This window comes from Pristiophorus japonicus, chromosome 21 (genome assembly GCF_044704955.1).
Source record: "Pristiophorus japonicus isolate sPriJap1 chromosome 21, sPriJap1.hap1, whole genome shotgun sequence".
In the NCBI taxonomy this organism is placed as follows: Eukaryota; Metazoa; Chordata; class Chondrichthyes; family Pristiophoridae; genus Pristiophorus; species Pristiophorus japonicus.
In genome coordinates, this window is record NC_091997.1 from 12,862,767 (window position 1) to 12,879,083 (window position 16,317).

The window sequence follows — 16,317 nt, forward strand, 5'->3', positions numbered from 1 at the left end:
GATGCATCACATGTCAGAGCTAAACTTTTGCAAGGGTCGTACAGAGTCAACAGCTTGTTTGAACACAGTAGGTTTCATGCCCGATCAAAAGCCCGTTCCTGACAGTCCCCCCAAAACCAATCGCAGCCCTTACGCAGGAGCATGTGTAGCGGCTCCAACAACATGCTCAAGTTCGGCAGAAAGTTCCCGAAATAGTTCAACAGTCCCAGGAATGAACACTGTTCTGATGTGTTGCAGGATCTGGGTGCTCGTCGAATCGCCTCTGTTTTGGATTTGGTGGACCGAATCCCATCTGTAGCAAACCTCCTGCCCAGAAACTCAACCTCAGGAGCTAAGAATATGCATTTAGACTTCTTGAGTCGCAGGCCTACCCCCCGGTCCAGTCGGCATAGCACCTCCTCCAGGTTGTGGTGATGTTCCTCGGTGTCTTGACCCGTGATGAGGATGTCGTCCTGGAATACGATCGTTCCAGGGATAGATTTAAGCAGGTTTTCCATGTTGCGTTGAAAGATCGCGGCCGCTGATCAAATGCCAAATGGGCACCTGTTATACGCAAACAGTCCCTTGTGCGTGGTGATGGTGGTCAGTAGTTTAGATTCGTCGGCCAGTTCCTGGGTCATATAGGCTGAAGTGAGGTCCAACTTGGTGAACAGCTTGCCGCCTGCCAGCGTGGCGAAGAGGTTCTCCGCTCTTGGGAGCGGGTATTGGTCTTGTAAGGACACCCGATTTATGGTGGCCTTTAGTCGCCACAGATCCTGACAGAGCCATCCGCTTTGAGAACGGGGACGATGGGGCTCGCCCAGTCGCTGAATTCAACAGGCAAGATGATGCCCTATCGCAATAGCTGGTCCAATTCACTCTCGATTTTCTCCCGCATCACATACGGCACCGCTCTGGCTTTGTGGTGCACTGGCCTGGCATCCGGGGTGATGTGTATCACTACTTTAGTGTCTTTGAAAGTCCCGACGCCTGGTTGGAAAAGTGACTCGAATTGTTGGTAGGACTTGTGAGCACGAACTTCGCTCCACCGAGGACATTGCGTGAACATCCCTCCATTTCCAGTTCATCTCGGCTAACCAGCTCCTCCCCAACAGTGCGGGACCATTGCCCGGGACAATCCAGAGTGGCAGCCGGTTCACTAAGCCATTGTGCGTGACATCAACATTGCATTGCCTAGCACCGGAATGATTTCTTTGGTGTAAGTCCTTAATTGTGTCTCAATACGTTCTAATTTGGGTCTACTGGCTTTGAGTGGCCATAGCTTCTCAAATTGTTGAACGCCCATGAGTGACCCCCGTGTCCAGTTCCATGCATACTGGGATACCGTTCAATAAAACACTCATCATCATTGGTGGTGTTTTGGTGTATGAACTGTGAATATTCGTCGCATGGACCCGCTGACCTCGGCGTCCATCGATTTGCCCCAAAAGTCATCCTGTCTCACAGAATCCTCTTCTGGTCCATCTGCCTCATATCAGTCTGGTTGCAGGCTTTCTGCACATTCGAACTAAATGGCCACTGAGATTTCAGTTTCTGCAGATAAACTGTTGGAATCTGCAAGATCTGGCTGAGTGTTTTCCCCCACACCTCCAGCACAAGTTAAAGTTTCCATTGTTGGGGACAAAAGGGCTGTGGCCAGGAATTTCGCGCTGACTGTCCCTCTGACTGCTCTTAAGTACCCTATTAGTAGGTGTCAGTGGCCCCATCCCGGGCCGCATTGTCCACTGTGATGACGTGAACGTCCGTTCAGCCTGCCGTTGTCTCTGTTGAGGACCTACTCTGGGGTCTATTACTACCTAATGAATGTCGGACTGCCCCTGCCTGCCCGCGGGGCTCGGAGTAGCATTGAGGACGTTGACTTCCTGACCCATCGCCGCATTGGAGGCAGAATTGCGCGCGTAAATCATTTTCGTCTCTTCCTCCCCCGCCATGAAAGTCTGAGCCAACAACACCGCCGCTTCCCAGGTCAAGTCCTTGGTCTCAATTAACTTGCGAAAAATTCCCGCATGACCGATACCCTCGATAAAGAAGTCCCTTAGCATCACCCCACTGCAGACGTCTGTGAACTTACAGAGGCTGGCCAAGCACCTGAGGTCCGATCCAAAGTCCGGTATGCCCTGTCCTTCACGACGTCGGTGGGTGTAGAATCTGTGTCGAGCCATGTGTATGCTGCTCACCGACTTGAGGTGCTCCCCAATCAACTTGCTAAGCTCTTCAAAGGTTTTGTCCGATGGCTTTCCAGTAAGTCCTTCATGAGCGCATAAGTCTTTGGCCAGCAGCTGGTCAAAAGATGAGCCCGTCGCTTGTCGGCCGCTGCATCCCCCAGCTAGTCTTTCGTGACAAAGCTCTGCTGAAGCCTCTCAACAAAATCATCCCAGTCTTCCCCAACACAGTACCGTTCATCTGTGCCACCGGTGGCCATTCTCGTGGGTCGTGAATTCCTGTTTCTCGTCGCCAATGTAAAATCCTTACCCTACAGCATGAAACCACATGAGGCACATTCCAGGGACAAGGCCACTCCGTGACCTTAACTCTTTATTACAGCACTCCAGAAGTGATGACCCTGCATGGGACCTCCCTTTATATACCTGAGTGATCAGGTAAGGAGTGTCTCCCACAAGTTCACCCCCTGTGGTCAAGGTGTGCATCTGAGTTGAGTGTATACAGTAATACAGTGGTGTTACATTGTAGTTACAAACATGACACAATCCATTTAGAGTAAGCGTCCACTACTCCTAGAAACATCGTTCCTAGAAAAGGGCCAGCAAAATCTACGTGGACCCTGGACCATGGTTTGGAGGGCCATGACCACAGGCTCAGTGGGGCTTCCCTGGATGCGTTGCTCAACTGTGAGCAAGTGTTGCATTGGTGTACGCATGACTCCAATTCGGAATCAATGCTGAGCCACCTGGTGATAGCCTTCAGCGTGACCAAGCCTGGGTGGGTACTGTGTAGGTCGCCTTTTAAACGTTTCCCTGCCTTTTTTTGGCAAAACCACATGATTCCTCCATAGGAGAAAATCCGATTGGATGGACAATTCATCTTTACGTCGGTGGAACGGCTTAATTTCATCTTGCTTTTCCCCGGGAACCACCGGCCAGCTCCCATTTAGGATGCAGCTTTTTATTAGTGATAGCACAAAGTTTTGGCTAGTCCGGGTCCTGATCTGGTGAGCCGTGACGGTGACCCCTCAATCTCAAAAGCATCCATTACCAGAAGCAAGTCTGCGGGTTGCGCCATTTCCACCCCAGTGGTGGGCACTGGCAGCCGACTGAGGGCATCAGCGCAGTTCTCAGTGCCTGGTTTGTGGCGGATTACATAGACATATGCCGACAATGTTAGTGCCCATCTTTGGATGCGGGAAGAAGCATTGGTGTTGAAACCTTTGCTTTCTCAGAGCAGTGAAGTAAGTGGTTTGTGGTCGGTTTCGAGCTCGAACCGGAGACCAAATAGATATTGGTGCATTTTCTTAACCCTGTATACACATGCTGATGCTTCTTTCTCAACCATACTGTAGGCTCTTTCAGCCTTGGATAAACTTCTGGATGCATATGCAACCGGTTGCAGTTTGCCTGACACATTTGCTTGTTGTAACACACAACCGATCCCGTACGACGACACATCACATGCTAGTACTAGACGTTTACATGGGTCATGCAAAAGAAGTAACTTGTTAGAGCATAGCAGGTTTCTGGCCTTATTAAAGGCTGTCTCTTGAGATTTACCCCAAACCCAGTTGTCACCCTTGCGTAGCAATAAATGCAAGGGTTCCAGCAAAGTGCTCAAAATAGTTGAGGAGTCCCAGGAGCAACCGCAGCTCCGTCACATTCTGTGGTCTGGGTGCATTCTTGATGGCCTCCGTCTTGGAGTCCGTGGGTCTGATGCCGTCTGCCGCAATCTTTCTCCCCAGAAATTCGACCTCTGGCACCAGGAAAACACAATTGGAGCGTTTCAGCCTGAGTCCCACTCTGTCCAGTTGCTTTAGAAGCTCTTCCAGGTTGTGCAAGTGTTTGGAGGTGTTGCGGCCAGTGATCAAGATGTCGCCTTGGAACACCACGGTGCATGGAACCGATTTCAGCAGACTCTCCATGTTCCTCTGTAAGATGGCTGATGTCGAGCGAATCCCAAAGAGACATCTGTGGTACACGAACAGTTCTTTGTGCGTGTTGATGCATGTCAATTTCTTTGATGGTTCAGCCAGCTCCTGTGTCATGTAAGCAGAGGTTAGCTTGATGAACGACTTTCCCCCTGCTAGCGTTGTGAATAGGTCCCCTACTTTAGGTAGTGGGTACTGGTCAGGTAACGAGACTCGGTTGATCATTACCTTGTAGTCCCCATAGATTCTGACCGTCCCATTGCTCTTTAGCACTGGCACGATTGGACTGGCCCACTCGTTGAACTCGACTGGCGATATGATTACCTCTCGTTGCAGTCTGTCCAGCTCGATCTCGACTTTCTCTCGCATCATATATGGGACTGCTCAGGCCTTGTGATGAACGGGCCGTGCCCCAGGAACAAGATGGATCTGCACCTTGGTGCCTGTGAAGTTGCCGATACATGGCTGAAATAACGGCGGGAATTTATTTAGCACCTGGACGCACGGGGCGTCAGCCACTGAAGACGGTGCTTTGATGTCGTCCCAGTTCCATCGGATCTTTCCTAGCCAGCTTCTGCCAAACAGCATTGGGCCATCGCCTGGTACAATCCATAGTGGTAAATCATGCACCATTCCGTCGTACGATACTTTCACTGCCGCACTGCCAATAACAGGTATGAGTTCTTTGGTGTAAGTGCGCAACGTTGTGTGAATCGGGCTCAGTTTTGGCCTCTGTGCCTTGTTGCCCCACAGTTTCTCAAAAGCCTTCTGGCTCATGATTGATTGACTCACCTCCATGTCCAATTCCATGGAGACTGGAATGCCGTTAAGTTTAACTTTTAGCATTAGCGAAGGGCTTTTGGTGGTGAAGGTGTGTACCCCATACACTGCCTCTTCATCCTCTGGTTGAAACATAGAAACATAGAAAATAGGTGCAGGAGTAGGCCATTTGGCCCTTCTAGCCTGCACCGCCATTCAATGAGTTCATGGCTGAACATTCAACTTCAGTACCCCATTCCTGCTTTCTCGCCATACCCCTTGATCCCCCTAGTAGTAAGGACCTCATCTAACTCCTTTTTGAATATATTTAGTGAATTGGCCTCAACAACTTTCTGTGGTAGAGAATTCCACAGGTTCACCACTCTCTGGGTGAAGAAGTTCCTCCGCATCTCGGTCCTAAATGGCTTACCCCTTATCCTTAGACTGTGACCTCTGGTTCTGGACTTCCCCAACATTGGGAACATTCTTCCTGCATCTAACCTGTCTAACCCCGTCAGAATTTTAAATGTTTCTATGAGGTCCCCTCTCATTCTTCTGAACTCCAGTGAATACAAGCCCAGTTGATCCAGTTTTTCTTGATAGGTCAGTCCCGCCATCCCGGGAATCAGTCTGGTGAACCTTCGCTGCACTCCCTCAATAGCAAGAATGTCCTTCCTCAGATTAGGAGACCAAAACTGTACACAATACTCCAGGTGTGGCCTCACCAATGCCCTGTACAACTGTAGCAACACCTCCCTGCCCCTGTACTCAAATCCCCTTGCTATGAAGGCCAACATGCCATTTGCTTTCTTAACCGCCTGCTGCACCTGCATGCCAACCTTCAATGACTGATGTACCATGACACCCAGGTCTCTTTGCACCTCCCCTTTTCCTAATCTGTCACCATTCAGATAATAGTCTGTCTCTCTGTTTTTACCACCAAAGTGGATAACCTCACATTTATCCACATTATACTTCATCTGCCATGCATTTGCCCACTCACCTAACCTATCCAAGTCGCTCTGCAGCCTCACAGCATCCTCCTCGCAGCTCACACTGCCACCCAACTTAGTGTCATCCACAAATTTGGAGATACTACATTTAATCCCCTCATCTAAATCATTAATGTACAGTGTAAACAGCTGGGGCCCCAACACAGAACCTTGCGGTACCCCACTAGTCACTGCCTGCCATTCTGAAAAGTACCCATATACTCCTACTCTTTGCTTCCTGTCTGACAACCAGTTCTCAATCCATGTCAGTACGCTACCCCCAATCCCATGTGCTCTAACTTTGCACATCAATCTCTTGTGTGGGACCTTGTCGAACGCCTTCTGAAAGTCCAAATATACCACATCAACTGGTTCTCCCTTGTCCACTCTACTGGAAACATCCTCAAAAAATTCCAGAAGATTTGTCAAGCATGATTTCCCTTTCACAAATCCATGCTGACTTGGACCTATCATGTCACCTCTTTCCAAATGCACTGCTATGACATCCTTAATAATTGATTCCATCATTTTACCCACTACCGATGTCAGGCTGACCGGTCTATAATTCCCTTTTTTCTCTCTCCCTCCTTTTTTAAAAAGTGGGGTTACATTGGCTACCCTCCACTCCATAGGAACTGATCCAGAGTCAATGGAATGTTGGAAAATGACTGTCAACGCATCCACTATTTCCAAGGCCACCTCCTTAAGTACTCTGGGATGCAGTCCATCAGGTCCTGGGGATTTATCGGCCTTTAATCCCATCAATTTCCCCAACACAATTTCCCGGCTAATAAGGATTTCCCTCAGTTCCTCCTCCTTACTAGACCCCCCGGCCCCTTTTATAACCGGAACGTTGTTCGTGTCCTCCTTCGTGAATACCGAACCAAAGTACTTATTCAATTGGTCCGCCATTTCTTTGTTCCCCGTTATGACTTCCCCTGATTCTGACTGCAGGGGACCTACGTTTGTCTTTACTAACCTTTTTCTCTTTACATATCTATAGAAACTTTTGCAATCCGTCTTAATGTTCCCTGCAAGCTTCTTCTCATACTCCATTTTCCCTGCCCTAATCAAACCCTTTGTCCTCCTCTGCTGAGTTCTAAATTTCTCCCAGTCCCCAGGTTCGCTGCTATTTCTGGCCAATTTGTATGCCACTTCCTTGGCTTTAATACTATCCCTGATTTTCCTTGATAGCCACGGTTGAGCCACCTTCCCTTTTTTATTTTTATGCCAGACAGGAAGGTACAATTGTTGTAGTTCATCCATGCGGTCTCTAAATGTCTGCCATTGCCCATCCACAGTCAACCCCTTAAGTATCATTCGCCAATCCATCCCAGCCAATTTACGCCTCATACCTTCAAAGTTAGCCTTCTTTAAGTTCTGGACCATGGTCTCTGAATTAACTGTTTCATTCTCCATCCCAATGCAGAATTCCACCATATTATGGTCACTCTTGCCCAAGGGGCCTCGCACAACGAGATTGCTAATTAATCCTCTCTCATTACATAACACCCAGTCTAAGATGGCCTCCCCCCTAGTTGGTTCCTCGACATATTGGTCTAAAAAACCATCCCTTATGCACTCCAGGAAATCCTCCTCCACCGTATTGCTTCCAGTTTGGTTAGCCCAATCTATGTGCATATTAAAGTCACCCATTATAACTGCTGCACCTTTATTGCAGGCACCCCTAATTTCATGTTTGATGCCCTCCCCAACATCACTACTACTGTTTGGAGGTCTGTACACAACTCCCACTAACGTTTTTTGCCCTTTGGTGTTCTGCAGCTCTACCCATATAGATTCCACATCATCCAAGCTAATGTCCTTCCTAACTATTGCCTTAATCTCCTCCTTAACCAGCAATGCTACCCCACCTCCTTTTCCTTTTATTCTATTCTTCCTGAATGTTGAATACCCCTGGATGTTGAGTTCCCAGCCCTGATCATCCTGGAGCCACGTCTCCGTAATCCCAATCACATCATATTTATTAACATCTATTTGCACAGTTAATTCATCCACCTTATTGCGGATACTCCTTGCATTAAGACACAAAGCCTTTAGGCTTGTTTTTTTAACACCCTCTGTCCTTTTAGAATTTTGCTGTACAATGGCCCTTTTTGTTCTTTGCCTTGGGTTTCTCTGCCCTCCACTTTTCCTCATCTCCTTTCTGTCTTTTGTTTTTGCCTCCTTTTTGTTTCCCTCTATCTCCCTGCATTGGTTCCCATCCCCCTGCCATATTAGTTTAACTCCTCCCCAACAGCACTAGCAAACACTCCCCCGAGGACATTGGTTCTGATTCTGCCCAGGTGCAGACCGTCTGGATTGTACTGGTCCCACCTCCCCCAGAACCGGTTCCAATGCCCCAGGAATTTGAATCCCTCCCTGCTGCACCATTGCTCAAGCCACGTATTCATCTGAGCTATCCTGCGATTCCTACTCTGACTAGCACGTGGCACTGGTAGCAATCCCGAGATTACTACTTTTGAGGTCCTACTTTTTAATTTAGCTCCTAGCTCCTTAAATTCATTTCGTAGGAACTCATCCCTTTTTTTACCTATGTCATTGGTACCAACGTGCACCACGACAACTGGCTGTTCTCCCTCCCTTTTTAGAATGTCCTGCACCCGCTCCGAGACATCCTTGACCCTTGCACCAGGGAGGCAACATACCATCCTGAAGTCTCGGTTGCGGCCGCAGAAACGCCTATCTATTCCCCTTACAATTGAATCCCCTATCACTATCGCTCGCCCACTCTTTTTCCTGCCCTCCTGTGCAACAGAGCCAGCCACGGTGCCATGAACTTGGCTGCTGCTGCCCTCTCCTGGTGAGTCATCCCCCTCAACAGCACTCAAAGCAGTGTATCTGTTTTGCAGTGGGATGACCACAGGGGACCCCTGCACTACCTTCCTTGCACTACTCTTCCTGCTGGTCTTCCATTCCCTCGCTGGCTGTGGACCCTTCTCCTGCGGTAAGACCAACTCGCTACACGTGATACTCACGTCATTCTCAGCATCGTGGATGCTCCAGAGTGAATCCACCCTCAGCTCCAACTCCGCAACGCGGACCGTCAGGAGCCGGAGGTGGACACACTTCCCACACATGTAGTCGTCAGGGACACTGGTGTTGTCCCCGTGTTCCCACATGGTACAGGAGGAGCATATCACGTGACCGAGCTGTCCTGCCATGAATTAACCCTTAGATACACTTAAATTGCCGACAACAATGTTAAAAGTTACTGACTAATAAAGAAAAAGAAAAACTACTCACCAATCAGCAGCCAATCACTTACCACGTTGGCTGTGACGTCACCTTTTGATTTCTTTCTACTTCTTTTTTGACTTCTTCAGCTGGAGCTGCACAAGTACGCCTCTCTCGACGCTCCCCGGACTGCTGAGCCTTTTATAGGCCGCTGCCTCTCTGGACTCCCCGGACTGCTGAGCCTTTTATAGGCCGCTGCCTCTCTGGACTCCCGCCTCTCTCGACGCTCCCCGGACTGCTGAGCCTTTTATAGGCCGCTGCCTCTCTGGACTCCCGCCTCTCTCGACGCTCCCCGGACTGCTGAGCCTTTTATAGGCCGCTGCCTCTCTCGACTCCCGCCTCTCTCGACGCTCCCCAGACTGCTGAGCCTTTTATAGGCCGCTGCCTCTCTCGACTCCCGCCTCTCTTGACGCTCCCTGGACTGCTGAGCCTTTTATAGGCCGCTGCCTCTCTCGACTCCCGCCTCTCTCGACGCTCCCCGGACTGCTGAGCCTTTTATAGGCCGTTGCCTTTCCTGCTCGTTCAGCATGATCCGCGCTGGATCGGTCATCCTCTGCTGACTCTGCCACGTGGTGAGTCAGAGATCGTTTGCACATTCGCTGGAGGTGCCCCATTGTTCTACAGCCCTTGCACACATAGTGCTTGAATCGACATTGATGGGCTCTATGACTACCTCCACAGCGCCAGCATGGTGTTAATGGATAGGCATTCACATCCCACAGCGGCCTCTGAGTCACCCTAGGCCTGGCCTCTGTGGTCGTGTAGGCCTTACCATGTACAGTCCTGCCTGTTGAAGGCATTATTTTATGCACAGTACTTGCCGGCGAGCTTCGATGCTGTGAAGATATCTGTTTCATGTCGTCGCTCATGGATATGCAAGCCTGGGCTATCGTGATGGCCTTGCTCAGTTCTAGGGATTCGGCAGACAGCAGTTTGCGAAGAATGGCCTCGTGGCCAATTCGAAGCACAACAATGTCCCGCAACATTTCCCCCAACGATCCGGCAAATTTGCACTGTCCCGCAAGGTGTCTTAGGTTGCCGACAAAGCTTGCCACGTTCTGGCCCTCAGAGCGATGGTGCGTGTAAAAGCGATACCTGGCCATTAGGATGCTCTCCTTCGGCTTGAGATGTTCCCGAACCAGCGTGCACAGCTCTGTGTAAGTCTTGTCCGTTGGTTTGTCCGGTGCCAGCAGATTTCTGACGAGGCCATATATCGAAGACCCACATGCGGTGAGGAGGAACGCCATCTGCTTGACCACCGTCTCATCCGTGTCCAGCTCATTGGCCACGAATTACTGATCGAGACGCTCAACGAAGGCTTCCCAATCATCACCCTCAACAAATCTCTCAAGAATACCAATGGCAGCCATTACCGCGTGAAAGTTCGTGATTTGTAACTCGTCGCCAGCTGTTAAATTCAGAATAACTCCACGAGACTGTGTTGTAAGCTCATTGTGACCTTAGTCTCTTTAATCTAACTCCAAAGTGAGGCAGCAGCATGATGGATTGCCTTTTATACCTGCTTGCCTCAGGGTGCACGGGTGACCATTAGGTCTCCCACAGGTGTGCCCCCTAGTGGCAAGTCTTACACATTGGTGAGGTTTGCATACATAACAGAGTAAGATGCTCTTTAATTTTTCCCTGAACAATCTGTTTTTCATCTTTTTTTGATCTCTTATGACTCAGTTCCACAGCAGGCAATGTACTTACCAACTGGATCATTAGCACATTTAAATAGAAATGTTATAGACATGAGCACTCCATAACATTGTTGGGAAAACTCTTTGAGAATTTGGCCAGCCAGATGCTGGGCTCTGCTTGTGCTTGCTACGGCATTACAGCCCGCCATATGTTTTTTATTTAGTTAATAATCCAGATGTTAACAGTATGGAACATTGTTCAATTGAAGCTAATAATCTATGCCTTTCAACTGAATCTGGATTGGTTAGAAGAACATAAGAACATAAGAAATAGGAGCAGGAGTAGGCCACCTGGCCCCTTGAGCCTGCTCCACCATTCAATAAGATCATGGCTGATCTGACCATTTCCCTGCCCGCTCCCCATAACCCTTTATTCCCTTTTCGCTCAAAAATCTGTCTATCTCTGTCTTAAATATATTCAATGACCCAGCCTCCACAGCTCTCTGGGGCAGAGAATTCCAAAGATTTACAACCCTCTGAGAGAAGAAATTCCTCCTCACCTCAGTTTTAAATGGGTGGCCCCTTATTCTGAGACTGTCCACTAGTTTTAGTTTCCCCTATGAGTGGAAATATCCTCTCTGCATCCACCTTGTCGAGCCCTCTCATTATCTTATATGTTTCGATAAGATCACCTCTCATTCTTCTGAACTCCAATGAGTATAGGCCTAACCTATTCCACCTATCTGCATAAGTCAACCCCTCATCTCCGGAATCAACCTAGTGAACCTTCTCTGAACAGCCTCCAATGCAAGTATATCCTTCCTTAATTACGGAGACCAAAACTGTACACAGTACTCTAAGTGTGGCCTCACCAATACCCTGTACAGTTGTAGCAGGACTTCTCTGCCTTTATACTCTATCCCCCTTGCAATAAAAGCCAATATTCCATTTGCCTTCCTGATTACTTGCTATACCTGCATACTAGCTTTTTGTGTTTCATGCACAAGGACCCCCAGGTCCCTCTGTATTGCAGCACTTTGCAATTTTTCTCCATTTAAATTATAATTTGCTTTTCTATTTTTTCTGCCAAAGTGGATAACCTCACATTTTCCCACATTATATAAAACTCCATCTGCCAAATGTTTGCTCACTCACTTAGCCTGTCTATATCCCGTTGCAGATTATTTGTGCCCTCCTCACAATTTGCTTTCCCACCCATCTTTGTATCATCAGCAAATTTGGCTACATTACATTCGATCCCTTCATCCAAGTCATTAATATAGATTGTAAATAGTTGAGGACCCAGCTCTGACATTAAGAGTCTCGGTCACCTTGACAACCATGAGTAATGCTGTTCCTGCCCTGTTTTGAGGTTGCAATTGTGGTTGCAGCAGTTGGCAGATTTCAGTCACGACCTCTTTTGTGTAGCAAAGACGTCTCATACATAGGTCCTCACTGAAGTTGTGGGAAGAGAATTGCTCCCTAAAGACCCTCTGTGGAAATAGCCTCCTGCTGAGAGCCTTTCTCCACCCCCTCCTCTTCCTCCCTCTTCTAGCATCTTGTCCTGCTCTGTGTGACCTCTCTTCATTCTCCTAGTCATGTTAAATTCCCAGAGGAAGCTGTACCAGGCCATTCATGTCTGGAAGCAACTTGGTTCAACACAAGCATTTAAATGAGCAGCACATGAGGTCCATACTTGAGAGAAGGTCACTCTGTGACCAGTAACCTTTATTCGCCAGCACTGAAGTGGAGAAGATGGATGGAGCTTCCCCTTTTATACCTGAAAGTCCAGGTTAGGAGTGTCTCCCACAAGTTCACCACCTAGTGGTCAGTGTTCTCACGGTGTACAACTTAGGTCAGTTTATACATGGATTACAATGACAGTAGAATACATGACACAGACCACTCCCTGTAGACTATTCAAACTTTAGCTAAGTATAGGAAAGCTCCAAAAACACAATTCCTTTAAATAACACTGGTGGGGGAGGTCCTTCATTCCATTTAATGTCGTGTTCAGCTGTGCAAGGTTAAGACAGGGCGTTGGCTGGAGTATGCAGTTAGAAAATGCATGCGCTGGCTTCAAATCAGTGTTGCACACTGATTCACGTCATGATCTGCCTGTTTTGCGTGCTGCTGACAGTCGTTATGTGCGCACGCAAACCCCTTTACCAAGATGGCGTCCAATGCATTGCTATAGGAAGTGTATGCACGTATTTTGGATCCCATTTTTGAGCATGAAGTGGACCAATATCTTGTCTGGGGTCTAATATTTTTTTATTTGTTGCTGGGATGTGGACATCGTTGGCAAGGCCAGCATTTATTGCCCATCCCTAATTGCCCTTGAGCATCTACTCCTGCAAACCTTCACTGGTCATCATCATAGGCAGTCCCTCGGAATCGAGGAAGATTCCCTTCACTGGTATCACAGAAGTGTTGGCAGCGCTGCGGAACAGCTCACGTCTTGTTCCATATCTTCTGGGAATATTTTCCAGCAATGACTTTTGGGGAAGGGTGTTATTAAAACAGTTTTATCAATTCATTCGTGGCAGCATAATAAAACCACATTTGTAATTGATCAAACAAGCCAGCATTACACATTCTAATTTAGCCCCCTTACACTTCATAACATGACTGATCGCACAAAGTAAAACAAAATACTTTTTAATGAGACAAAACTGTTCCAGCATCACCCGATCCCAAATATGGGTTTTGATTTTCTGCCAACATCTTAAAAGCATACCCTGGTTTGTTTGATCGATCACCAATGTGGTTTATTATGCTGCCACGAATGAATTGATAAAACTGTTTTAATAAGACCCCTCCGCAAAAGTCATTGCTGGAAAATACTCCCAGAAGATATGGAGCAAGGTGTGAGCTGTTCTACAGCCCTGCCAACACTTTTGTGAAACCAGTGAAGGCTTGCAGGAGTAAATTCTCAAGGGCAATTAGGGATGGGCAATTAGGGATGGCCTTGCCAGCGACGTCCACATCCCAGGAGCAAATAAAAAAATATTAGGCCCCAGACGAGATATTGGTCCAATTTTAAAATCGAGGCATTGCTCAACCGCTAGCCACTGCAAGTCAATGAGCATAGGGTGATGGGTGAAGGTACTCGGTGCGAGTTAGGATATGGGCAGCAGAGTTTTGAATGAGCTCAAGTTTATGGAAGGTGGAAGATTGGAGGGCAGCCACACGTGTCTAGAGGTAACAAAGGCATGGATGAGGGTTTCAGCAGCATTGAGCTGAGGCGGGGCGGAGTCGGGTGATGTTACGGAGGTTGAAGTAGACGGTCTTGGTAATGGAACAGATGCGTGGTCGGAAGGTCATCTCGGGGTCATATGCGACAACAAAGTTGAGAACGGCCTGGTTCAGCCTCAGACGTTTGCCAGGGAGTGGGATGGAGTCGGTGGCTAGGGAACACAGTTTGTGGCGGGGATTGAGAACAATGGCTTTGGTCGTCCCAATATTTCGTTGGTGGAAATTTCTGCTCATACAGTTCTGGATGTCAAACAAGCAGTGTAACAGTTTAGAGACCGTGGAGTGGTCGAGAGCGGTGGTGGTGAGGTATGGCTAGCTGCCGTCAGCAAACATGTGGGATCTGATATATTTTCGGATGATATCGCTGAGGGATAGCATGTAGATGAGAAATAGGAGGGGGCCAAGGATAGATCGGTGGGGGACTCCAGAGGTAACAGTGCGGGAGCAGGAAGAGAAGCCGGTGATTCTCTGGCTATGACTGGCTACGACTATACCATTTGCTTCTGGGATTTATTGGCATTGAGCCCTTTGAACTTGTCCAGGATATATATGCAGGTGATGTAAAAGTCAGTGCCCCTGAATTTACTCTTTGTTTTTAATGGGTTTGAGCTTGGAAGCTGGAGAGGTAGCACACTGCGTTCTCCATTTTGTCCCTGGGGACTCTTGAAAGCACTCAAAATCCTCATTTCCACCTGGAACAGGTGATAGGCGGAAACTCTGCACCTCTTCTATCTGGGTATAAGTTACACAAACTACAACAGGAACTCAAAAACAACTAACCAAGTCTGCCATAGGCTAACAGGTACTGGGATGCAAATGACTTGCCTGGGCAAATCACAGAAGGGACGAAAAGATTGAGGGAAGTCCGTGGAAGTGATATATTACATAGAACTACACACAATTTACAACATAGAGATAGGCCATTCTGCCCAACTGGTACATGCTGGTATTTATGCTCCACACAAGCCTCCTCCCATCTTACTTCATCTAACCCTATCAACATATCCTTCTATTCCTTTCTCCCTAAAGTACTTATCTAACTTCCCCTTAATGGCATCTATGCTATTCACCTCTGTAAGAATATCAATGTGTTTTTATTTCTAACAAAGATAGAATGGAATCAGTTTAAATCATATTCTCCAAAAGCCTTTCTTTTCCCCTCAATAATAACATTGATAACATTGGAGAAGGATGAATTATAGGACCAAGAACAATGATAGGCACATATAAATAAATAATCTAGGCGGATAGGTGGTGAAACACACAGGGTTAAATATTTGGTTACGTGGCGCCCATTGTTTGGATGCAATGGGTGCCATTTTGTGTGAGGGCCGCTTTGGACACCATTTTGATGAGGGCGTTAACGTTGCCGCTGGGAGCAGGCACCGGGAGTATGCAGATTGCATAGATCGTGATGTCAATCAGCGTGGGACACTGGCTTGACATCAGCGCTGCCATTTTTGACCACAGTGCTGGTGCTAACGCCCCCTCATAACTTTGCGCAGCTGAACATGCCTTCAGCTGCAGGAAGGATCACGCCCACCAGCGCCAACGTTCCCGCTAAGCAGCCGTGCAGTTGTCTGCCGGTCCCACGCAGCCTGAAGCTGGCCTTTCAATGTGACATTTCGCACCACACACACCCAAATTTAGGGGGAACATTGACCAGCGCTATTTAAAGGGGTCATCACCTACTTACAGGGTAGCTGATTTCAACTAGCTTTTGCTGACTTTGTGGAAGGGCTTGCTGCTTTCTAGACTTCTTTAAAGTTGCCTAAAGTCTACAAGGAGTGTTCCAGCACGTGCTCAAGAACTTGGTACTGACTTGCAAGAGCTCTGCTCAGGCCAGTTGCTCCCAGACACGGGTGCAGTAGATTTGTATCCCCTTGGCCCACAGCATGACAGGGAGAATGAGCAGAGGCGACACAGAGGAGAACAAGCTGCTAGAAGAGGGAGGAGGAGGAGGAGGACTCTCAGCAGGAGGCTGTATCCACCCAGCTTCTTCAGGGAACAATTCCCTTACTTCAACCTCAGCGCCAAACGGTGTGTGCGACATCTCCGTTTTACTGAGGAGGTGCTCACTGACGTTTGCTACTTGCTGTGAGCAGAGCTGGAGCCTCAGAGCAGGGCAAGGACAGCATTGCCAGTGGCTGTAAAGGTGGCCATGGCTTTGAACTCATTCTCGTCGGGCTCCTTCCAGGCTGGAGCAGGCGGAGTCGGTAACATCTCCCAGTTCGCTGTCCAGTCCTGTATAAGGGAAGTGAGTGAGGCTCTGTATGCAAAGAGAGCTGAATACATTTCATTCTCTCTTGCCAGA